Source organism: Protopterus annectens, chromosome 2.part0 (assembly GCF_019279795.1).
Source record: "Protopterus annectens isolate FY-2018-M chromosome 2.part0, PAN1.0, whole genome shotgun sequence".
Lineage (NCBI taxonomy): Eukaryota > Metazoa > Chordata > Ceratodontiformes > Protopteridae > Protopterus > Protopterus annectens.
The window spans coordinates 1758342054-1758368793 of NC_056728.1; the positions used below are offsets into that span (position 1 = coordinate 1758342054).

At 42.5% G+C, this 26740-nt stretch overlaps 1 protein-coding gene across 3 annotated transcripts in view; it reads right to left on the reverse strand.

The window, feature by feature from the left end:
• Nucleotides 1–26740, reverse strand: part of CAPZB (capping actin protein of muscle Z-line subunit beta) — a 1142657-nt gene that overhangs the window by 340043 nt on the left and 775874 nt on the right. The gene's annotated exons all lie outside the window — the stretch shown is intronic.

The window sequence follows — 26740 nt, forward strand, 5'->3', positions numbered from 1 at the left end:
CGGAGGATCCGACGGCATAATGTAGGCAAAATCAGAGCCGAAAATTTGTTCAGCAAACTCCGACCGACGTCTAAGCGTCCATCGGTTAAAATAAGCGCAGGCTAGACAAGCTGCTACGTCGTGGTCTGGGCCTAAGCAATGTATACAGTAGGAGTGGAAATCTTTATGAGGTATTTGTTTCCCACAAGATAAACAGTTATTCACTTTCTCTGACATCGGCTGAGGCAAGAAAGAGTCCCCAACGGGGTACTTAGCTTTTTAGAAGTCTTCGAAGTAGTATTCGGTAGTAGTAATCTCTGGATCTGACCGACCGGCACTTGCGAACAGCTTCTGCTTCGGGTGCCACGTGGCAAGAAAGACGGAGGAAAATGGCGTCGGATGATGCCTTTATACCCGAATAACTGCAGCTATGACGTCGGGTGAAGTGCGACACCAGCCGAGGCCAGACCCAGACTTTGGAATCCGGCCGACCGAAGGGCTGCCTGATGACAGGACAACCCATTTGTAAGGACTGCAGATGCATCCTTGAAGGACATCTGTAGGAGCTGTAGTTGTCTGTACCGGGAACTTTGGTGTCACTACAGATAAGGAAGACATGACTGTAGCCAGAATCATTTAGGGCGATGCCGATCCTGGAGCCTACAGGGTCACAGGTGGCAGCGCCGAGATAGCAATCAATTTCACCTTCTTATGAGTAGACTCCCTACGATCTCCAGAGGGAGAAGAGGGGAGCGACTTTGATGATGAAGAACGCCTCTTACAGGGTTTAACAGGAGGGGGTGAGCCCTCCGACCCAGAAACAGTCTCAGAAAAAGGAGACTTGAGAAAACCTTTCAAAATTAACTTATTCTTCCTCTCGTTAAGAGTCCTGGTAGAAACATTTTTACAAATCCCACACAGGGGATCAACAGTAAGCTGAGAGACATTCAGACAGTAGACAAGTCATGGCCATCGGAAAGCGGTAACTTATGGCCGCAATCCTTACACTGCTTGAAACCAATGGCACTTTTCTTATCCAACATAATGTGGAGAAGAACAGTACCAAAAAAGAAGATTAAAAAGAGTACACAAAAGGGAAGAAGAGAAAAGGAAGGATTACCAATGATGGTAATGAAGAATTACCTCAAAGGTAAGAAAAAGGGTAATAAATGGAAAAGGGAGAGAGTCTAAAGTATACAATAGGGTAGGAAAATACCAGTAGAAACTATTTGAAATTATTTAAAGAAAGAACAAATGTATAAAACTTTCATAAATTAGACACTTAGCTGACAAGAGTGGCTTGACACGGCTGTACAGCAATGCAACAAACAAGATCTGGGGTAACAGGGAGCAGAGCATTCTGGGTAGGACCTTGGCTTAAGAGTTTTTGGCTGACGCAAGCTTGATATCAGCCGGCTCGGTTCCGAGGATGGAACAGATAACCCATCAGTAAGGAATGAACGAAGATTAACACTGGATTGAGTATTTTGGTGCACTTGTCAACTGCAACTGAATTTTAGCAGTTCTCAAGTTATTTGCCGTTTTTTTTTTGCTGCATTTTTTGGGGGGGGATGAAAACTGTACTGTCTACTGCTGCTTTAAGAAATTAATTGCACTGTATTACAACATATGTGATACTTCTAGGGCTGTTGTAGCTAGTTTGTGTGGTCTTCTTACACTTGGGCTCCAAACCAGCAATTCTACATCAAGAATGTTTTTTCTGTACTCTTGCGGCAGAAGTGTGCTGATCTGACCTGAGTTGGGGATTGCTAGTAGAAGGCTTATTATGTGCTTTCCTGATTTGGAGTTAGCTTAAAACATGTTCCTCTTTGCTCATATTTAAGCCTTGCATTTCAGTAAGCTGTTCTTCATGCAATGGCAACTAGCAGTGCCCTATCTAGATGCAAACACCTTTTAACAGAAATTCTCAGAGAATAACTACCACTAAACAATACACTCGGCCCCATGCTGCTCTAGGAACAAATAAGTTGCATCCTGAGCAGCATCACTTTGTATGACTGATTTTCATTGCACAAAGTAGAGTCTTCACTCTCACATTCTATGCCACCAGCACAGTCCAGTCAGATTTAACACAATCCATTCCCTGACTAAATCCACAGTAAAGATCATGTATGGGCAGTTTCCAAACAGCTCTGTGGCTAGCCTACTGAACATGGGCATGCTGAGGCACTGTAGCAATTGTCTCATGTATGCTGACAACCACTTAATATTGAAATTAACGAATACTATATGTGAGAGCTGTAGTTACACTATGAAAAAGGAAGCAGGACTCCTACATACTGACATTTCAAATGCCAAACAGGTTGTCAGCAGACACAAGTCACCTCCAACACCACGTTAAGGATATGATGCACAACCCACATATGCAGAGGCACTCACTCACCAAAAACTCAGAGGTCTCCCAAATACTGCCTCCAGAAACCTCATGCACACAACAAAGTCAAACTACAACAACACAAATATACACACACCTCAGAAAACAAGCCCATAAGGCAAAACACAACAAAACCTAACACACTGCTCACAGGAGTCTCCATAGTGAGACACACTGATAACCCCTTCACCAAGTTGTACAAGGAGAGGGTTACTGTTAGCTGCCCTTTAGATGCCAGGATCAGACTAAACACTCAGGTCACTCAGCCAGGAGTACCAGTATGCCTCTGTCAGTCCATGTGGGTGTAAATGACCTGAGATGTACCTCCCTGGACTATATGAAGAGAGACGTGATTGAACTATCAGATTATGTACCACAGACAGGTATGAGCCTAGCCTTGTACAACATTCTAGCTTCACCAAGGTTGAGGCCACAATACAAACAAAAAAATGACTAACAATTGGCTTTACTTTTGTTGTCAGTCCAAGGGGATACAGTATTTATCACCCTGGGAGGACATGATCAACAGGCCATGTTGTTTTGCCAGAGTTGGCCTGCAATTGTCTCCTCTAGGCTTTTGGATATTGGCAAAGGCATTAGCCACCCCTATAGTGCCTTTTTTAGGCAGTGTCGAAGTAATCAACCTCCCAACATAGCAAAATATTCTCCTGATAAGCTCAAGGTTCTGCTGCTAAATGATAGGAGTCTAAACAAAAAACTGCACTCCCTAGAGGCAGTCCTTATCCTTGAAAATGCTGATGTCTGTGCAGTCACTGAGACATGGTTCAAAGCTGTGGAAAACACACCCAGTTGAGCAAGGCTACAACACTTTCCATACATTCAGACCATCATCTGAACAAGAAAGAAGCAAAGGAGGAGGTGTATTCATCCTCATAAAGGATAAGTACACCAAGACCAGTAAAACTCTCTCAAACTACTACAAGTCCAACCAACTATAAGCAAAATCCCTCACCAACTCATCACCAGCTACAGGTCCCCCACCATGAATCAAGAAACGCGTACTGAATGCTTAAACCTAATAGAATCATTCACCATACACAGTCCTTACTCATGGGTGATTTTAACTATCCTAGCATTGACTGGGGAACATATACGACCACTAAAAGGCAGGCTCAGAGGTTCTTGGACTTTGTCAATGCAAATGCTCTGAAACAGCTGGCTGTCATACCTATTAGGAAGCCTTTATTATTCTAGACACTACTTAACTGACATGCAGGAGTGCTGCCCCCCAGTGTAAACTCCTTGTTGGTAAAATTGGACCACCCATCAGTCTCCTTTGAAATGAATATAAGACCAGATACCCTATCAAGCTCAGAAATGCTAACAATTTTTCCAAGACAAATTACCTCGTAAGTGACTGCATAAAAAAATTCAAAGCTCCCCCAAACCCAGAAAACACAGAAACCTATGCAGAGGAGTACACCAATTTATGTATAGCCTATTAAGTAGATATACAGAATCAGCAGTACCGGACACGATTTAATCCAAGTCTTGCCAGAAAAACAACCCACTCTGGTGGACCATTGGTATAAACAGGCTATACACCAAAATAAAGAATCTAACACCCAGGAATAAACAGCAGCAGGCTTAGCAGAAGAAGAAATCCCTCACTAGCTGAAATAAACAATTTAGAGACCTAGTCAAGACCTCAAAAGCAAATTATGAAGCAAAAATAGTCCCCCTAGCTAAGGATAATCACAAAGTATTTTTTTTTAACTATGTCCGAAACCTTAAGGGGAATACGCACAGAGCTGGTAGTGGACAGCACCATCTATATTCAAATGGAGGAAATAGTCAACCTGACAGCTGACAGAATTGGATCAAACTTTAGCCCCCCCCCCACCAACCCCACCACTTACTTCCCAAAGTATATTTGCCACTATTCCTCAGCCTACTATCTCAAGACAGCAGGTCACCTCTGCATTCTTTAAGGCTATAAACATGGCTTCTATGGGCCCATACACCATCCCAGGTTGCCTTTTAAATAACTTAAAACATGACCTAGCAGACCCACTTGTATCCTTATTTAACCTCAACCTCCTGACAGACAAACTAAACAAATACAGAGGACAAAAAGCCTACTACAGCCAAATTTTAGGTAAATTTGGCCTCCCAGACCAAGTACAAACACAAGGCATTATGTAGCTATGTCAACAACCTCAAAGGCAACAGACAATTGTGTGCAGAGCTCATTGTTCATGGAGTCACCTATACCGAACTAGAATACATAGCAAACCTAATGGCCGACCAATTTAGCGCCAACTTTACCCCCCTCTCCCCTCAACCTTCCCTCAGGAAATACCATCAAACATAACTCCCCCTGCTATCAATAAGGAACAGGTCCTTAATGCTCTAAGGTCAAAAACACTGCATAAATGGGCCCAGGTAATATCCCAAGCTGCCTTCTACATAGCATGGAACATGCCCCATCAGGCTCTCTGGAATTGCTATTTAACTGTAGTCTCTAAACAGGCTTCATGACTCATGAATGGAGAACATCAACAGTCATCCCCCCTCTGCACAAAGGTGGGCCATCTACAGGCCGATAAGTCTCACTCATCTCACATGGAAAAAACATGGAAAGAATTATCATGGAAATAATCAATAATGACATAGAAAATCTCCAGACACTGGATCTAACCCAATTTGGTTTTGTCAAGGGTAGGTCATGCCCATCACCCCGCTGGACTTCTTTGAGAAGGTCACCAAAGCAATGGATGAGGGCAAAATGGTTCACACTGACTACCCTGACCTGGCCGAAGCATTTGACACAATACACAACTTGCACATAGTTGACAAACTCAAGAGGTTAGGTACAAACCCTTATGTCACCTGTTGGATAGCCAGCTGGCTCACAGACAGGACTCAGGAAGTTAGAATTGGGGAGTCCACTTCTACAAAGAAGTCAGTTACAAGCAGATAGGGATCAGTCTTGGCACCATTCCTTTTTGGTATTTACTTCTCTGAAGTCTAGGTCAATATCAGTGGCCTCTTTCTCACTAAATTTGAATCCCTCACCGATACAAATGTTCTCCAGGAAGGCCTGACAAACAAACAACTGGTGTCAGAGCCATGGACTAAAACTAAATGCCAAGAAATGCATTAACAGTATCCTTTGGGAAGTCATACACCCCTGATAACTATCAGACTGACAACACACCTCTAAGAGTTATCCTAGTAGTCAGGGACTTGAGGAGATGCACAGTAATTTAGCCTTTGACCATCATATGTCTACAGTAGTGAGAAAATTACTCTATGTTGTTCAACTTATAAACAGAGGTATGGCACCTAGGACCAAAGAAGTCATTACTTCACTGTATTTGGCATTCATCAGACCTGCCCCTTTGGTATGATCCTAACCAGACATATCCAACAACTGGAAAAGTCCAAAGAGGTTCCTCACTAAAAGAATACAGGAGAAAGTAACATGTCCTATGCAGACCGCCTCAAGGTCCTATCTTTGTACTCTGTCTCTTACAGTCTGTTAAGGGAAGATCAATGTCTCACAAACAAAGCACTGTCAGACCCCACTCTGATGAACCTCCTGAATATCCACAAAACAAACACCAAAATTACCCTTTCTAAAGATTTAAACCTTGCCAATGACATAAACAGGATCTAATGAAGAGACAGGTATGTATCCCACAGACTACTCCATCTTTGAAATAGTCTCCCCATCCATGTGAAGTTGACTTCCTTCATAACCCAATTCAAGTGTAACTTGGACAATCAGATGGAGAAGAAGACATTCATCCTTGGTTTGGCACCGAAGTCTGTAATGGACACAAGCAGCTTGTAAATGGCTGATCTCCCATGCCCTTTCTTGTAAATGTTTCATCTCCCAAGTTCCTGCTTACACTTATCAAGGGTACCAGAACTTGTCAGAGATTTGGGATGCATGACTAGGCTTAAAAATGCCCTTGAGGCCATTAGCCTAGTAAACACCTATAAACCTGTGAACCTACAGAAAGCAGCAACACTCATCCCTCTGCACAAAAGTGGTCCATCAACCTACCCAGGAACTACAGGTCCATAAGCCTGACTAGTCTCATTTGTAAGGTCATGGAAAGAATTAACATGGACCTTATCAACACAGACATAGGTATTCTCTAGATTCTGGACCCAACCCAGTTCAGATTTGTCAAGGGCAGATCGTGCCTGTTGAATCTGGCTGACTTCCTTGAGAAGGTCACCAAGGCCATAGATGAGGGAAAGACTGTGCACACTGCCTACCTTGACCTGGCCAAGGCATTTGACAATTCCCCACTTAGGTATTAAGAAAGAAACTCTCTCAGCTAGCTATAAACCTCAATGTCACCAGGTGGATAGCTAAATGTCTCACTGACAGGACACATACTGTCAAAGTAGGCAAATCTTCCTCGAGCAAGAGGGCAGTCACCAGTGTTGTACCACAGGGCTCTGTGCTTGGCCCTCTTCTGTTTGAAATTTATTTCTCAGAAGTCAAGGCAAAAGTAGATGGCCTTAGGATGATCAAGTTTGCAGATGACCGCAAATTAGGGGCAATCATTAAATTCCAAAATAATGATATGCTGGGGAAAGGATCAACACAGACAAACGACTGGTGCCAATGGCATGGACTGAAACAAAATGAAAAAGAAATGCATAATTATGCCCTTTGGGAAAGCAAATAACCCAGCCAATTATAATACAGACAAACCCCCCTTAAGAGTGGACCCAGTGGTACGTGATCTAGGTACACCGTTTGACAGCAATCAACATCCACCTTCAGGTATCCACTGTGGTGAGCAAGTCCTTCTACACAGCACAACTCATAAATAAGGACATGGCTTCCAGATCAAAAGACATAATTCCATTGTACTCTGCCTTCATTAGACCAATAATTGAGAACAATGCACCCTTTTGCATGTACCTTACCAGACATATGAAACAAATGGAACAACCTCAGGAGTTTCTCACCAGAAAGATACAGGGTATGAAAGATAAATCCTATGCAGGAAGACTGAAAGCCCTGTCACTGTACTCTGTCTCAGAGAGACTACTTAAGGGCAAGGCCATCTCCAACCAGGCCCTAATGGAAATGTTGCATATGCATAAATCTAACTACATAAGGGTCACTCGCTACAAGGACCTTAACCTACCTCTGACATGAACAAATCATGCTGGAGAGATACATATCTCATATAAAGCAAAGTCCTTCACTAACCCTTTTCAAGCGCAGTCTGGATCGATAGATGGGTATTTATAAATTTACTCATGGGCTGGTGCCCTTGTCTATCAAGGACAGAAGCAGTTGATATTAGACAACACAGCATAGGCTCGTATCTCTGTGAGTTTAGCTCACCTAGCTATTAGTAAATTGGAAGACTTGGGATAAACACGGTTAGGCCTGTAATGGCTTTTGGGCCATTAGCCTTGCAAGCACCTATGAACCTACGAGTTAACATTCACAGCTGTACATATGAGGCTAGTGAGACTAACAAGTCTACACTTAGGAGTCCATTGCTGGACTACCTTTGTGTAACAGCATTACAATGGCCATTTTCCAGGCTTCAGAAGTGTAGCCAGTGGAAAGGTTCAGATTACAAAGGTTAAGTAGGTGGTTCATATAAGGCCATATTTGGCACAGATAAACAGGCATCCTGGCACACTAACAGGGCGCATGGATAAAGTGTTCTTTGCTTTCAACAGGGCTTAGAGAACATGTTCTGTATTAAAGTGAGAGGCTGTGGAATCTGTGGAACAACTATAACTGTGAGTAGAGCAAAATTTGCAGTAAACTTTAACTTCGGGCCAGAATGCTCAGTATTATTGTGGACTAGCTCCAAGCACTCTTTGGTGTTAGTTCTTGACTTTCTGACAAATTAAAGATGTGTAGTCATTTTTGGTTTTAGTTGCTATTTTAATTTCATACTCTGCTTTGACCTTCCTAATGTTCCCTTAATCTCCTTTGAAGTTAGCTTAAATGAGCTGTTATGGTACGGAGATGAGAGCTCTTACAAGCATTAAGCAATTTATTTCTTTTGTTATATAATTTAGACGAGTATTCTCCCACAGGAGTTTGTTTTTAAACTTCTCATTATACCTGGTGTGGATAAGGACTACATTATGGATACAAGTGAGAGTACAACTTGGAGGCATAGGCAGAAGCTTTAGCAATGGGAACCCTTTGAAGGAAGATTACAGAAGTTATTTAGGTCATCAAATAACTGAAGGCGGTTTGCTTTTGAGAACACCATGAACAGACTGGAAGTACCACCAGTTTTAAAGGAAAAGGTCACTAATTTATGGTCTGATTTAACAAAGCGGGATGATACATAGGAAGATGTGCAAGAAATTGCCATTTTTCTGAGAAGCAGCTGAAGGATACATGGGTCCCCAGGTAAGACAGTTACCCATTTGTAAAAGAACTAGCATTTGCAATGTCAAGATAGTACTAGTCATGCCAATCATTGGTAGTATACATTAACCAACTTATTGATATATAAAGTACAGTTGTGTACACTTAGCATAAATGTAGATGTTCAAGTGTATTCACTGTTGCAGTCATTACATTTGAGTAATCTGCTGGCAGGTTGCTCTCAGTCGGCCTGATTAACAAAATCTTGGGTCCTGCGTCGGTTGCTGTCCCTTCAGGTCGTCAGGGGTATAAAACATGCAGCCGACGCCATTACATCAGTTTTTCTTGCCCCAGATGTCAGGTGCCCCCCTAATGGTCTTTTTCTTTGCGTATTTTTGGAATTCTGGTAGTTGGATGGCTAACAGACATCATTTCTGGATAATTAAACTGAGAACTGAAATATTTAGAGGCAAAAATGTACCGACGACTGATAGTGCGCTGATGAAATAAAGCACAAAATTGACAGCAAGGTACGTCGTGGTCAGGGCCTAGGCAAGGAATACAGTACAAATGAAAATCTTTATGAGGTATTTTCTTCCCACAAGTAATGCAATTATTAACTTTTACTGACATCGGTAAGGAGCAAGAAAAAATTTCCCCAATGGGGTACTTAGCTTTAGTTGAAGACTTCGGTTCTGAAACTCGAAAATAAAAATTTCAGTAGTCGGCCGACCGGCACTTGTGAACTGCTTCTGCTTCGGGCACTGCACGGCAAGAAAGACTGATTGTAATGGCTCGGCTGCATGTTTTACACCCCTGACATCATGGAAGAAGGGACAGCAACCGACGCAGGACCCAAGACTTTGTTAATCAGGCCGACTGAGGGCAACTTGCCAGCAGATTACCCAAATGTAATGACTGCAACAGTGAAACACAAAGAATATCTTAAGTTTCCCAGCAGAAAGATGCTAGGTTTAATGGGAATTTCAGCTAAGGAGTTAAAACAGTCATTGCCCTCAGAAGATGACAATGGGGATGTGCTACAGTAACAATGAAGTGGTAATTAGTCTTGCTTACGGTGATTTTAACATCTAGGTGTTCAAATGTGGAATCGGTTGTGAGATACTGGTATCCTTGACAATATACCCAGGAAAAGAGTTAGCGCTGTCAATGCTTTGAAACTATGTCTCTGCTAACTATGAATATATGAATGTGTTCAAGTTGCAGGAGAGTCTTGTGGTCTGGCATTTTCTGTTAAGGCTTCTGGCATTGAGTAGAGCCACATTAATGGTCAAAATCTGACTTTAACAGGTTGAAATGTCCAGCAGATGGACTATGCGTAAAAGGCAATATGAGGGGCAGCTAATGCTTTGGCTAGAATGGGAAAAGCCTTGGTATGAGATGGGCAGACCATCCCTGGTAAAGCAGGAAGGTCAGTCAACCATCTCATCCCAAGATGACACATACTGGATTACTTCAGAACACCACCAGCTACACAGCCAGCTATTAAACCAATTATCTTATCATAGGTATTTAAATACATTATTTATCTGACAATATTAAGAAGCTTTGCCTTACAATCCCAAGGTAATTTACAGTCCTTATGTTTTGTGTATAAATATAGCAGAGATAGGCAGACCAAGGATATATTGAGATGTATAGGTTGCCCCTATCCAACAAGAGAACTCAAGCAAAGGCAGCAGCCACAATGTCTTCTTGACTGGGCCACCAGGAGAGCCAGCTGTTAAAGGGAACATAAAAAGCTTCTTTTACATGATGTCTGCTACGGTGTAAAGCACCTTAGTGAACATGCTGGGTAGAGATTAAATAATAAATGGCAACACTATGTATTGACAGTGAAGTTCACATACATACAGGACACTTGAGGAACTTCTCGTGAAGACCCTATACAATGACTTTCCAAATGTTATGCATCATGTTCAGTAAAAACGCAGGGGTGGCCCAGCTGAGGCACAGGCAAGTTTCTATGGAGAGTTACCACCCTTGAACCTGACATACTAGGTGTGCTTCTGTTGTAAGGTGAAATCCAAAATAATGAATTAAACAGAAGAGGTATGCTCCAGCCTGGTTCCTTGTGGGGCAAGTTCAATATATATATATATATATATATATATAAAAAAAAAAAAAAAAAAGGACTTTACTGAAGTATCAACAAATTGCTTAGCTTTTCGAATGAGCACTGCTACAGTAGCTAAAGCTATATGGGTTACACCCTGCAAAGGCTATAACAGCAGGCCAGCTTCTAAAGCTTCAGGGCACCTTACCTATGCCCAAACTGTCAGCATGGGCTGAGCTGACAAAGTCATGTTTGGACACCAAGCCCTGCACAGCCTTTCTGCAAGCAGAGAGAGAGGCTAAAGCCCTGATAATGACAATGTCAGGAAAAGAAAAATAAACGTACACCATGGTATAAAACATATAAAAATAAGGGGGAATGGAAGAAGGAAGCGGCTACTGCAGCAGTGATAATGTAAGCATCTACTGTTATAGTAAGTTTACTTACACAGCTGTACTATGTTCATCATATTGCTGTAATAGCTTTAGCTACATGGGTAGATTACCATTGCTTAGTCTAGGAGAAGGAAGGATTAGGGTCCAGGTGCCCCTGGGGAATGGTCCTAGTAAAACACCACTGTCGCAGAAGAAATACCGATGAAAAGCTTTAAAGTCTCTAGTGCCTCGTCCAAACACAGCCTTCAAGGAGTACTTGGCATTGGCGCTTCTTTACTGTATTTCTCAGTTGTGCTGTATTTCAATGGTCCTAGCAAAGACTGCCCTGGGTTTGGAGAATGAGTCAAGTTTATAGTACTTTGTAAAAGTAAGCACAAAGGACTACATTGCTGCCTCTGGAGTACTTCTAAACTCCAGTCCTTTCCAAAAGCCACAGATGAAGCCATGGCCCTGGTAGAATGAGCCTTGACCAAGCCGGAAGAGTTTTGTTGTAGGAGTAACAAAAATAGCATGGGACAAGCATTTGGAAATGGTCTGCTTTGATGCTGGTTGTCCTCCTTACCGTCACAAGAAATGAACATCTGTTCATAAGTTACAAAAGATTTTGTTCTGCCAAGATAGTACTTGAGTCATCTGTGGACATCCAAGGAATGAAGTATCCCTTATCCCTCATTTTTAGGTCCTGGAAAGGAGACAGGGATGTGGATAACTTGGTTTAAAATAATCTCCGATAATACTTTAGGCATAAAAGGAGGATTAGTTATAAAAAAAATGACTTTGGTGGAAAATGAGATAAGGATGACCCACCAATAAGATCTTGCAACTCAGATACTCTTCTTGCAGAGGTAGCAATAATTTAGACTGTTTTCCAGGAACCAGGTATACTGGTAGGGTGAACAGGCCTGTCCAGTATCAATGAGACAGAAGAAGACATGTTTTAACTTTTTGTTTCCTTTTGAAAAGTTCTGAAGCAGAACTGCCAGCAATACCCTCCCTAGGGATGGGTACAGCTTTCTGGCTAAGCAGATTTTCTGCCCTTTCTCCCAGAACCAGCAATAGTGTCTCTCCCTCGCCTATCAAGGGTACACCAACAGCCACAGAAGATGTGACTAAACCCAGGTCCATGGTGCTTGTAGAGATTAAACAAGTGGACCCAAGGAAAAAATGAGTGGTCCGAGGAAAGTACAGTTGTGTACACTTACCATAAATGTAGATGTTAGAGTGTATTCACTGTTGCAGTCATTACATTTGGGTAATCTGCTGGCAGGTTGCCCTCAGTGGGCCTGAATAACAAAGTCTTGGGTCCGGCGTCGGTTGCTGTCTCCTCGGCAGGGGTATAAAACATGCAGCCAATGCCATTTTATTCAGTTTTTCTTGGCCCAGATGTCAGGTGCCCCCCAAATGGGGAGCAAAAAAAAAATATATAAATAGAAATATATGTAAATGCACTTTTAGCAACATAAACTTTACCTTTATCTAAAAGCAAATACACCACAAAGGCTTTAGTATATAGTGAAGGAAAGAAAAAGGGGGATGGCGGCTGGGTAACATGGACTGCAACAGTGAATACACTCGAACATCTACATTTATGGTAAATGTACACAACTGTACTATGTTCTTCGTGTTTCACTGTTGCAGTCATTACATTTGGGTAGAATCCCAAAGCTATGGACGGGAGGATGGAACTAAATAGCATTAGGAGCGGCTATAAGGCCCTACAGAACTGCAGTGGCAAAGCCTGCCCTGGATTTGGAGAAGAGGCGCAAATGATAATGCTTTGTGAAGGTATGAACAGAGCTCCAAGTAGCAGCCTCTAGAATGTCTTTGGTTGGAACCCTTCTGAGAAAAAATGCTGAGGTACAGGCAGCACTGGTGGAATGTGACCTGATTCCCTTGGGCACCGGTTTAACATGGTGGAAGTAGCAGAAATGAATGGAGTGGCTTATCCGCTTAGAAATGGTCTGCTTTGATATAGCCTTCCCCTCTAACCCTGCAGCATATGCTACCAGTAGTTGCGCAGACTTTCTTAGAGATTTGGTCCTGTTTAAGTATAATCTTAGTTGTCTGTGTACATCCAATGAATGCAGAATCCGCTCCTCCTTGTTCTGCGGATTTGGGTAAAATGTTGGCAGGTGAATTGCCTGGTTAAAAGCCACACTGAATACCACCTTAGGCATAAAAGAAGGATTGGTCCTGAGGGACACCCTGTCCGGGTAAAATGTAATAAAAGGCTCCACAGCCATGAGAGCCTGTAGTTCTGAAACCCTTCTTGCTGAAGTGACTGCCAAGAGGAAAGCTGTTTTCCAAGATAGAAATTTTTTATCCGCAGTAGCTGCTGGTTCAAAAGGAGGCAGGGTGAGTTCTTCCAGCACAAAGTTGAGGTCCCATGCAAGAGTTGGTAATCTTCTGGGAGGCCTTACATTTTTGGCCCCTCTAAGATACTGTTTAAGCAGAGGATGAGAAAAGAGGAGAGGCTCTGTGTTGTAATGAGCCGAGATGGCAGAGGCACGGATTTTTATTAAAGAAAAAGATAGGCCCCTTGTCAAGCATCTCAGTCAAATATTGTAAAATCCGAAGAATATTGGGCTTTGCTGTGTCCGTTCCTTGTGCTTGGTTCCAAGCGCAGAATCTCTTCCATTTATCAGCATAAGATTTTCTAGTAGTAGGCCTTCTGGCTACCAAAATGACATCCATCACAGGTATACTGAGAGGTGTTGTTTGAATAATTAAATGATCAGCCATGCTGCAAGGTTCAGAGTTTGGAGCAGTGTGTGCAGAATTTGATTGTTCTGCTGAGACAGTAGATGAAGTATTTGAGGCAAGTACCAAGGAGGAAGTCGAGACATATTCCTTAGAATTGGGTACCTGTGTTGGCGAGGCCAGTCCTGAGCAACTAGGATCATTTTTGTTTTTTCCTGTCTGACTTTTAGTAAGACCATGGAGAGAAGAGGCAGAGGGGGAAAGGCACAGACGGATAGGTTTTTCCAACTGAAGGATAGGGCATCCACTTTCCATGCTTTTCTGTGATAAGTTCTTGTGCAGGATTTGTCCAGCTAATAATTTGGGGAGAGGCAAATAGATCCATGTCTGGGCTCCCCCATTTCTGTGTTAACATGCTGAAGATTTGTGGATCCAGTTTCCATTCGTGCGGGTCCATAAGATTTATGCTTAGGTCGTCTGCCAGAGTATTTTGTTTTCCTGGCAGGAATTGAGCTTGAAGATGTATTTGGTAAATCAAAGCTGTGTTCCACAATGCCATGGCTAGTCTGCAAAGGGGGTAGGAATGTGTACCCCCCCCTGTTTGTTTATGTACCACATAACCATGGTGTTGTCCGTCTATATCAGTAGTTGTCCTGGATGAAGTAAGTCCTTGACGGCTGTCGGAGCATTCTGAACAGCTAGCATCTCTTTCTGGTTGATATGCAGATGCATTTGTTTTGGGCTCCATTTGCCCTGAATGCATCTCCCCGCCAGGTGGGCCCCCCAAGCATAGTCTGATGCGTCTGTAGTTAGGGTTTGGGTGGCAGGGGTAGAGTGAATGACAGTCCCTTGTTTTGGTGACATGTCTCTGCCCACCAATAAAACTCCTGTTGTAGGCAGGGAATGAGAGGAATCATTGTTTCCAGACTGTGACAATGTTGACTCCATAAACTATTTAGGTACCATTGCAGTTTCCTCATATGCAGTCTCGCATATGGAATTAGTAGAATGCAGGATACCTTAGACTGAATTTGCCTACTTATTACAGTCATAAGATTTTATCCCATAAAGACTATACAGGCCTACTTAACACATTGGAAAACACAGGTGGAATAATGAACAGCAAGAAACAGGCTGCCCAAAGACAAGGCCTCTGGTCAAGTCCAGCCATCTGAATGGAGTCTAAAAATGACAGTTTATGTTGGGAGAGAGAAGGATGTTGAACCGGATGAAAAGAAACCAAACTTAGCATTATGTTAGGTGCATAACTTTTGGTCCAGATGCCCATTCCTATGCAACCTTTGGGACAGATTCACAAGCTACTGAAACACCTAGATGGAATCAAGAAAGGATATTCCTGAGAATGGTGGAGCCAAAGGAAGCATGGGATCTGGACTGTACTCCCAACTTGTAGTCCAACACAAAGTTACTGACAGTGGAGCAAGTAGCTGCAGCACAAATCTCAAACACGAACCCTACTCATAAAGGCAGTAGAAGCAGCTACCACCCTCATAAAATAAGCCTTTGGCTTGCCATGCAAATTTAGTCCCAGACTTTCATACATAAACATTATACAGTTGGAAAGCCACCTGGATAGCATTACTTCAGATACTGCTTGAACAAATTCAACCTTAGAGCAATGAAAAGCTGATCAGACTTCTGAATATCCTTCGTCCTGTGTAAATAAAACCTGAGCAGACAAATGTCTAAGTGTTAAATATACCCTCCTATGATAGAAACTTTGGGAAGACACTGGTAGATTGATAGTCTGATTAAGGTTCACTTCAAAGGCCGCCATTGGGGAAAAATAAGGATTTGTTCTCATAGATACTCTGCTCTGATGACAAAACAGAAATGGAGGCAAAAGGCCTGCAACTCAGATCCTACTTCCAGATGTGACAACCACTAGAAAGTTTTTCCAAGAAAGGTATTTTAAATCTACTGTAGAGGCACGCTCAGATCTTTTTTAAAGCCTGAAGCGTGATAGTACTGCCCAAGGGGGAACCGGATTCCTCACTGGTGGTCTTAATAAGAAGGCACCCTGCAGAAAAGCTTTTGAAATCTTTAGAAAAGCAATAGAAGTCTGATTTTGTCTCATGTAAAAATTGGAAATGGCTGCTAACTGCACTTTGACAGCTGAGAAGCTGGATCCTTTGTGAAAAAACTCTGCCAAGAAATCCAGAACGGATGGAATGGGTGGAGAAGGGGTCTAGTCCTCTGGAGGAAGCCCACATGGTAAACCTTCTCCATTTACTGAGAAACTTTTCTGGCACTGGGCTTTTGTAAAGATAAAACATGAATCCCTGGCACAGAATGTCTGGCATCTTTGGCCAACACTAAAATTGGAGAAACCATGCAGTTAATTTCTGAGTGTTCAGGTCCCAGTAAGGCTGACCGGACAGGTGATTCAGAAGACCTGGACAAGGATCCAAGACACTGGGCGGATGTACTAGATGAGGCTAGAGGAAGGGAAACCAAAGTTGCAAGGGTCAAAAGGGGACAATGAGGATAACTTTGACCTTACACCTTCTGAAGAAATGTTAAGAGAGGATAGGGAGGAAAGGCATAAAGGAGACCTGGGGGGGGGGGGGGTCAACTGTGAACTACAGCTACCCTCAATGCTTGACCTTTGTGGAGAAATAAGGGCAAAGTATCTGATGCGCTTGTTTAGGTATGAAGCAGAAAGACTGCAGAAAGGTTGGCCCCAGTGACTGAAAATCTGTGTTGCCACTATCTGACAGAGGAACCACTTGTGAGACAGAGAAACAGGCCTGTTTGGCTTATCCGCCAGAACAGTATGCAGTCTGCAATATGTAAAAGATGGAAGACATCACCCACTGCTACACTCTCATGACTTCCTGGCAAAGTGGATACGATCAGGCTCCTCCCTGCTTGTTGACATACCACAGCACAGCCACAATTCTCCCTGTATGGAGATCACACCTTGGGGAAGGAAGTCCTGAAAGGCTTGCAAAGCTAGGAGGATTGCTCGCATTTCCAAGACCGTGATGTCAAGGCTGGTCTCTACTGCTGACCAAGAACCTTGAACAGTCTTCCCTTAAAAATGCCCCACACCCCAGCATTGGTGCTCACCATGGCTATTGGAGGTGGTGGGGAGAACAGTTGACCATGGAAGTCAACCACCAACTGATGTGTTTCTTGCATACTGGTGCATGCAGGGGATGAGACATCCAAGGGCCATTGCACAGAAAGAATCCACTGCAAGACTCTCATGTAGTATCTTGCTTGAGGAAAGTACATTGTGTAAAATTTTACCATAACAGAAGATGTCCTTTTCTGCACTGTTGCAATATTCTTCACTAAAAGGATCTCCTACCAAGTATAGCCCAATGTCTGGCCAGTATACCAAAGCCTTTTGATTTTATAGGCATCGCATGTGACAAGTATGCTCCCTAAGTAGCGCATAGGGATGATGTACAGATGCAAATACTCAGAAATGAATTGCTCCAGGAGGAAGAAAATACCCAAGGACAAGATGGAACATGTACATCCAGAAGAAAAAAGTTCAGAAAGGAAAGAGTGCCCCTCGGCCAGGAGGGTAACAAAAGGCAGGGGCAAGAGCCCTAACAGAAGGGGAAGGCAGGAGGAACAAAATATTGTTCATAGGTTCATAGGTAGATACTTGGATATCTGCCCTAGGGCATTTATAAGCCTAGCTAGAGCGTATTTGGCTTCCTCCTCCCTATTAGATTAGCCTACTGTGCCTCTGTAAAGTAGGTCACAGAAAGCACCCTTTTAAGATTAGTTTACTGTGCCTCTGTCTAGCAGGGACACAGGAGAGATCCCAGGGGTTACACTGAAAAGGAGGACCATCTACTGCTATACTCAGATTTTACACAACTGTATTATGCCCTTCCACATCACTGCTGCACTATTCATCACTGAAGGGAGAGCACAAGAGCCGAGAAGATGACTGGGAGAAGGAATGCACAGAACAACCCTCTACAAGCTCATGTAGGATGGCCCTGGCAAAACCTGCCCTGGCAAAACCTGCCCTGGCAACAAACTCCAATTTGCAATGCTTAGTAAAAGTATAAACAGAGGGTCAAGTAGCAACTTCAAGGATGGAACTGGTTTCCAAACCCTTGAAAAAGGAGGTAGCCGCCCTAGTCGAAAGGGCCTTTACAGACAAAGATACTTGGCATTAAAGGAATAACAAAAGGGAAGGCATTGGAGATGGAGGATGAGATGGTTTGCTTGAAACAACTAAACTCAAACTCCTGGGATGAAAAAAAAAGTTTCTCAGATTTGCAGATAACCTTTGTTTTATCCAAATAAATATCAGAGCTGCCTATGCAGTCCCAAGGCAAGGAGAACCTTCTAAATGGCAGACTGCAGAGAAGGAAAAAAAGGAAGGAAGTTGAATAGACTGATTAAGACAACTCTTTAACCACCTTGGGTAAAAAGGATTAGTACAGAGAGACACCATGTCTCTCTGAAAAATTAAAATAGGAATGGCCATAAGAGCTTGAAGCTCAGACTCTCTCTTGGGAAAAGTAACGATTCAAAAGGAGCCACAGTCAATTTTTCAAGAACAAACTGAGGTCCCAAAAGAGCAATAGGCTTTCTCAGGAACCTGACATGAACACCTTTAAGAAATTGTTTGACATTAAACCGAGAGGTCAAAGAGGGTTCAAGGGCAGACAAGCAGAGATTACAGAGCTTTACTGAAGAATATGCCAAGTCAGCACAGAGTAGATCACATAAGTAAGAGAGAAGAGGAACCCCTACTAAGAAGGGATCCTGATGGCTAGAGAGGCATCAAAGAGAAAATTTCTTCCATTTAGAAAAACATGCCTTTCTGGTAGTGGCCTTCATGGCCTCCTGCAGAACTCAAAGCACATTAGCAGAAAAGAGGTACCTTAAAAATGATCAAAACCCTATCACCCACAGTGTCATCTGAAGAGTATAAAGGTAAGGATGGATACAAGATCTCTTGTCTTGTGTGACAGAATCTATCTGGTGAAATATTTTGCGGCAATGCTCCTGGATAGACGAAAAAGGGGGAACCAGTGCTGTCCAGGCCAAAAATGAGTCACCAACAATATTTTGGCACAGTATTGCTTGATATTCTGCAGAACTCTTGGCAGCAAAGGAAGGGGAGGAAAGGCACACAAAAATATCCAAGGAAAAGACAGGGCCATCCACTTTCCAAGTCAAAGGACTTGGTACTCTTGAATAGAATAGAGAAAGTTGTTTATTCAGAGGGGAGGCAAAAAGATCTACCTGAAGAATACCCCGCCAGTGGAGTGTCCAAAAGCACATCTCTGGGAAACATCCATTGATGAGTCTGTGTTCTGGAACTGCTCAGTGAGTCTGCCACTAGATTGTGCTCTGAAGGAATGTAAATTGCCTGAAGCATCACCTGACAACCAGATGCCAGGCCTGAGGAGCCAGTCTGCAAAGGAGAAAGGACCTTGTACCCCCCCACACACATTTGTTGATATACCACCTCACAGTGGTATTGTCTGTGATGCTTTTCAGGTGGGGGGGCAAGAAGAAAGAGGGAATGAAAGGCCTGTACAGCCAGAAGCAGTGCCCTCATCTCTTTTACACTGATATGGTCTGACCTCTGATGATGCCAAAGACCTTGAACTTCCAAAGGTCCACAAGAAGAACTCTATTCAGGTCTGAGGCATCCGTGAACAGTTCTTAGGATGGTACTCCCAGATTGAAAGAAATCTGCTGAATCCCCCACTGGAGCTTGAGTTTGAGACAAGGAATCAAAGGAAAGTACAGTTGTGTACCTACCATAAATGTAGATGTTCGAGTGTATTCACTGTTGCAGTCATTACTATTTGGTTATCCTGCTGGCAGGCTACCCGCAGTCGGCCTGAATACCAAAGTCTAGGTCCGGCATCGGCTGCTGTCGCCTCTTCCCTGACGTCAGTGCGCCAGGGGTACAAAAGATGCAGCCGACGCCATTTTCTTCAGTTTTTCTTGTCCCAGATGTCAGGTGCCCCCAAAATGGTAGGCTAAAAATTTATGCCAATAAGTATGCATACAAAAACAAACATTCATCTACAAGCAAATACACCACATAAGTTGTATAGGATAGAGAAGTAAAGATAAGTCCCAGCAAAGAAAAGGGGGATGGTGGGTGGGTAACCTGGACTGCAACAGTGAATACACTCGAACATCTACATTTATGGTAGGTACACAACTGTACTATGTTCATCGTGTTTCACTGTTGCAGTCATTACACTTGAGTTGAATCCCAAAGCTGAGGTAGGGTGGCTGGGTCTAAATAGGATTAGGCGAGGCTATAAGGCCCTGCAAAACTGCAGTGGCAAAGCCTGGTCTGGCTTTAGAGTAGAGAGGTAAATGGTAGTGCTTGGTGAAAGTATGCACTGAACTCCAAGTTGCGGTCTCTAAAATGTCTTTGGTTGGTACCCCTCTGAGGAAGGCTGCTGAAGTGGCTGCTGCTCTGGTAGAATGTGGCCTAATGTCCTTAGGAATTGATTTGCCATGTTGTGAATAACAGAATCGAATGCAGTGGCCTATCCATTTCAAAATAGTCTGCTTTGACATAGGTTTTCCTTGTGATCCTGCAGCATATGCCACTAAAAGCTGCTCAGTCTTTCTGAAAGCTTTAGTTCTGTCCAAGTAGAAGCGTAGCTGTCTGTGTATGTCCAAAGAATGCAGGAGTCTCTCACCCTTATTCTGTAGGTTTGGATGAAAAGTAGGCAAATGAATGGTTTGGTTAAGGGCCACACTGGACACTACCTTAGGCATAAATGTAGGGTTAGTCCTCAGAGAAACCCTGTCTGGATGGAAAATGATGAAAGGTTCCACAGCCATGAGAGCCTGTAACTCTGAAACTCATCTTGCAGAGGTTATTGCTAGGAGCAGAGCTGTTTTCCAAGATAAGAACTTTATTTCAGCTGTATTGGCTGGCTCAAAAGGTGGCAGTGTAAGTTTCTCCAATACATAATTGAGGTCCCATGTAGGTACTGGTGCTCTCCTTGGAGGTCTTATGTTTTTGACCCCTCTGAGGTACTGTCTTAGCAATGGGTGAGAAAAAATAGGTGGTTCCGTATTGCAATGAGCTGAAATGGCACAGGCATGGATTTTAATTGATGAGAAGGACAGACCTTTGTCCAGCATCTCAGTTAGGTATTGTAAAATCTGAGGAATATTTGGTACAAGCGTGTCAATTCCTTGTAAATAAAAAAGCACCAAAGTTGCGAGTCCACAGTACTATTTAATACATTTAAAAAATAAAAAACGATGTTAAGCGCTTTCATCAACAAGTATGACTTCTTCAGAACAAAGAAACAGTTAAACAAGTTTAAATACACATTACCAGTTGGCCATTGGTTCTAATCCAACCAATACTAACAATGAAAATTCACTGCTCATGAATATATAAATAATTAGACTAAAATATTAGTTACAAAATTAAAATTAAAACATTGACTCAAAACCACATTGACCACAAAAGTTATGTTATACTATTAATGCAACAGTCTGTTATATTATAACCACAATGTTATTTTGTAAGTTAGGTTTAAAAAAATTCCTGCAATAAATGAAAATATTATTAAACTAAATCTGCCTTCTCCTTGAGAATAGGCATTATAGTTGTATGTTCACTTAGTCCTAGTGGAAAATCTGTGACTAGTCAACTGCCACAGAAGCTCCTTTTTGTGTAGTACATTTTTCCAGACACCACCTCTCGCTTCGACAGTTACAAATTCAAGAATGGCAAACTTAAAACACATACAATTATTACATAAAATAGTATGGTTATATAGAGCATTGGTATCTTTCTTATTTTTGATATAAAGATGCTCATATATCCTAGTCTTGAGCATTCTCTCTGTCTTCCCCACATAAAAAGGACAGGTGTTGCACCTAGCTATATATACCAACCTACTAGAACAGCAATTGCCTCTCTTCAAAAAAAAAAAAAAAAAAAAAAAAAGACTTTTATTCTGATTGTCAATGGCAATAGAACTGTCTTGTAGTATATAAGAGCAATAGGAACACCTGCCACAAGATTTACTTCCACCTTTTCTCTCTTGTATATTCATAGAACTGTTACCTGTCTCTAACAATAATTTAATATTAGGTCCTACTTTAATAGAAAACATGTTTTTTTCACCCAATATTCGGAATATCTCACTATTGGTTTTAAAAATGTTCCAATTATTTATCAATATTCCCTTCATCTGGGAGTACAGGGGACGATATTGTATTACACAAGCCTGTTGGAAATTGGGTTGAAACTGAACTTCTGAGTCATTTACTATATTGTTATTGTTCTCCCTACCAGTACCTAAACGAGGTACATATACTTCACCCCATTTGTTGAGTACATCTGTTAAGTATTGGGTCTATAAAGTGTCCAGGATAACCTCTCTCCAAGAACATGTTCTTTAAATGTTCAAATTCAGTTATCACATCACTTCTCAGGGTTGTCATTCTGGCTATTCTTATAGCTTGACCCTTAATACTTTTTTTCTGATGAACTGGATGATGACTGTTACAATGCAAATAACTTTTGCAAAAGGTATTTTTACGGTAGATTCTGGAGATATATCCATCTTGAGCTTTAATTATTTTAGTGTCCAAAAAATTAATCTCTTGTTTGTCAAACTGAAAAGTAAATTTCAAAAATTTGGTAGTTTTATTCCGATACTGAATAAACTCTGGTATTAACTCTGAACCTCCATTCCACAAAATAAAAATATCATCCAAAAATCTACCGTAATATGTAAAGTACAGTTTTGTACCTACCATAAATGTAGATGTTCGAGGATCCACATTGCTGCAGTCCTAACTATTGGGTAGTCCGCTGTCCAGTCGGCCCGAATACCAAAGTATACGGCTGACGTCGGTCAGGGCGCATTAGACTGACGTCAGTACGTCAGGGTACTAATGCGCATGACCGACGTCATATCCTCAGTCTTTTCTTGCCCCAGATGTCAGAAGACCCTAAAAGACAAGGCCCCAATATACCTGCACCAAAAATATGTACAATATATACAAAATTATCAGCATATAACCTCACCTACACAACCACCCCTAAACACAGAGTGTAAGGAGGGAGAGTAAATTGGACTGCAGCAATGTGGATCCTCGAACATCTACATTTATGGTAGGTACAAAACTGTACTATGTTCTTCATTCCACATTGCTGCAGTCCTAACTATTGGGTAGAATCCCAAAGCAGAGGTAAGGGAGGCTGGCAAATCATAAAGAAGCAGGAGCTGACAACATGCCTTGCAAAATAGCTGTGGCAAAACCAGCCCTAGACTTAGAGTAGAGAGGAAGGTGATAATGCTTAGAGAAAGTATGCACTGAACTCCAAGTAGCTGCCTCCAAAATATCCTTAGTTGCCACCCCCCTTAGGAATGCTGTTGAAGTGGCAGTAGCCCTAGTGGAATGAGGCCTAATCCCAGCTGGAGTCTCCTTGCCATGATGGGAATAACAAAATGCAATGCAAAACCCAATCCACCTAGAAATAGTTTGTTTTGACACAGGCTTGCCCTGAACTCAAAGCAAAAGAAACAAACAACTGCTGAGACTGCCTAAAATCCTTAGTCCTGCTTAAATAATAACGCAATTGCCTGTGTACATCTAAAGTGTGCAAAATCTTTTCCCCTTTATTTTGGGCGTCTGCATAAAAAGTAGGCAAATGAATAGTTTGGTTTAAAGCCACACTAGAAACCACTTTAGGCATAAAGGAAGGATTAGTACGTAATGATACCCTATCCTTATGGAAAATCCAAAAGCGCTCTACTGCCATAAGGGCCTGCAACTCAGATACCCTTCTTGCAGAAGTAATAGCCAACAGAAAAGCAGTCTTCCATGACAAGTATTTCAATTCAGCAGTAGCCGCAGGCTCAAAAGGTTGTAGAGTAAGTTTTTCCAACACAAAATTGAGATCCCAAGCAGGAGTAGGAGCTCTACGTGGGGTCTTATATTCTTTGCCCCTCTAAGAAACTGCTTGAACAAAGGATGCGAAAACAATGGTGGGTCACAATCATAGTGAGCTGAAATTGCTGCAGCATGAATCTTAATGGAAGAGAAGGACAAACCTTTGTCCAATAACTCAGTAAGATATTGAAGAGCCACACTCAAATTAGGCTCAGAAATCTCCAAATTCTTTGCTGTACTCCAAAATAAAAATCTCCTCCATTTTTCTGCGTACACTTTCCTTGTACTAGGTCTTCTAGCTTCCATAATCACATTTAAAACTTGTTGAGGAAGTTGAGACCTGCTGTGTTTCAACACAGAATATGCCAGGCTGTTAGATGAAGAGAGTGAAGCTTGACATTGAGCAGATGACCGTCCTTCTGAGATAACAGATGTGGAATCAAAGGTAAAGGCCATGGAGGCTTCCTTACCAGACTCCTTAGTAGTGGGTACCAGTGTTGCCGAGGCCAATCTGGAGCTATTAAAATCATCCTTGGCTTGTCTTGTCTGACCTTTAAGAGCACCTTTGGAAGAAGAGGCAGAGGTGGAAAGGCATACACATGAAGATTTTTCCAACTGAAAGAAAGAGCATCCACTTTCCAAGCTGTGTGATGAAACCCCTTTGTGCAAAACTTTGGCAGCTGGTGGTTTAGTGGAGAAGCGAACAGATCTATGTCTGGAGTTCCCCATGACACTGTCAATGTCTGAAATACATGAAGATCCAGTTTCCACTCGTGGGGATCCATGATTTGTCTGCTTAACACATCTGCTAAGGAGTTCTGTGCTCCGGCAGAAACCTTGCCTGAAGAGTTAGTTGCAAGCTGAGCGCAGTCTCCCATAAAATCATTGCTTGCCTGCATAGAGGATAAGAATGTGTTCCCCTTGTTTGTTGATGTACCACATGACAGTTGTGTTGTCTGTTAGAATCAACACCTGCCCTGGAAGAAGTAACTCCTTGAAAGCCATTAATGCAAACTGGACTGCTAACATCTCCTTCATGTTGATATGTAGATGCTGTAGTCTGGCAGGCCACTTGTCTTGTATCCACTTTCCATTTAGATGAGCTCCCAAGCAATGTCCGAGGCATCTGTCGTTAAAATCTGACTCGCCTCTGGCCGGGTCACAGAGAGTCCCTTGTTTAGGTGACATTCCTGAGCCCACCACAAAAATTCTTTTTGAAGGCAAGGTATTATTTGAATGACAGTGTCCAAATCCTGGCAGTGCTGTGTCCATACATTTTGAGATACCATTGTAGCTTCCTCATATGCAGTTTGGCATTGGGAAGCACCAGAATACAAGATGCCATGAACCCTAATGCTTGAAGGACTGTCCTTGCAGTCAGCACGGACTGATGAGATAGTTGATGGAAGTAAAGTGATAGACTTTTGTTTGTCCGGGGTTAAAAAGGCCATCTGGGCTGCTGTATTCAGTCTCACACCCAGAAAGCACATGTCTTGAGAGGGTACTAGACTGGACTTTATTTCGTTCACAGAATACCCTAGGCATCTTAGCACTGCTATAACATATTCCAGATGCTGTAGAAGGTCTTCCTTTTCTTGAGCCAGAATCAGGCAGTCGCCCAAGTAAGGATAGATTTGAATTCCTTTTAGCCTGAAGTAAGCTATCACTGGAGCCAGAACCTTTGTGAATACTCTGGGCAGTAGATAAGCCAAAGGGCAATGCAGAGAACTGATAATGAGAATTTCCAGCTCGAAACGCAGATACTTCCTGCAACTTAGTCTTATAGGCACATGAAGGTAAGCTTCCTTGAGATCTAAAGTTACCATCCAGTGATCTTTGCCCAGCAGAGGTAAAAGCTGTTGTAACGTCAACATCTTGAACTTGGGAATGTCCAGATAAGTGTTGAGGATAGATAAATCCAAAATTGGTCTCCACGTGTTCCCCTTCTTTGGTACTAGGAACAGGCGAGAATAAAATCCTAGGCCCCTTTCTGATACAGGGACTGGCTGAATGGCCCCTATTTGGAGTAACAGAGAAATTTGCTTGTGAGCCTCTTTCCTTTGTGGAGGAGGAACGTCTGGCATGCCTGTGAAAGGGGGCAAGGTATGGAAATAAAACCTGTAACCGTGGTGAATGATATCCAACACCCATCTGTCTTGAGTAATTAAATCCCAATTTTCTTTGAAAAGAGACAGTCTTCCTCCCAAAGGAGCTGCCAGACGAGAATCTACTGGCAGCTGAAAAGGCAGGTCATTGGGTCTGTTTACGAAAGGACTGACCCCTGCCCTCACCAGAAGTCTGAGCAGGTGAACTCCTGTTCTAGGCCTAAAAGAACCTTGAGCTCTGCCCCTACCACGCCTAGACCTACCCCTAGACTGGGAATCATAAGCAGGATATGTCCATCCCTTAGCAGGCCAATTTCTACTAAACTTGGTGGCTGCACCTGCAAAAATCTTTAACAGTTTGCATAGACTTAGCTTTGTCCTCCATTTTCTTTAAAACTGCTTCCACAGGCGAACCAAACAACACATCAGACTGTAAAGGAGCATCCAAAATCCTTGTCTTAACATGCTCAGCTAAATTCTGATCCCTCAACCAGGCATGCCTGCGAAGAACAGAACTAGTGGCAGCCACCCTCGAGGAGGCCTGTACAGCATCAAAACCACATTGCAAAGAATGCTTACCCACTTGTTCAGACACATGAACTAAATCCAGCAACTCTTTACACTCAATACCTTCCGCCAAAGCATCCACCTTAGATTTCAATTGTGAAAGGAGATAATTTTGATATTTTAGCATGTGAAACTGACAATTCAACGCCTCATGGCTAAAGTGGAAGAAGTATACACTTTCTTTCCCCATCTATCCAAAGCCCTTGCCTCTTTATCAGTAGGAACAGGGTTTTTAACAACAGAGGCCTTAACACCTTTAGGTCCCTGAGAAACAGT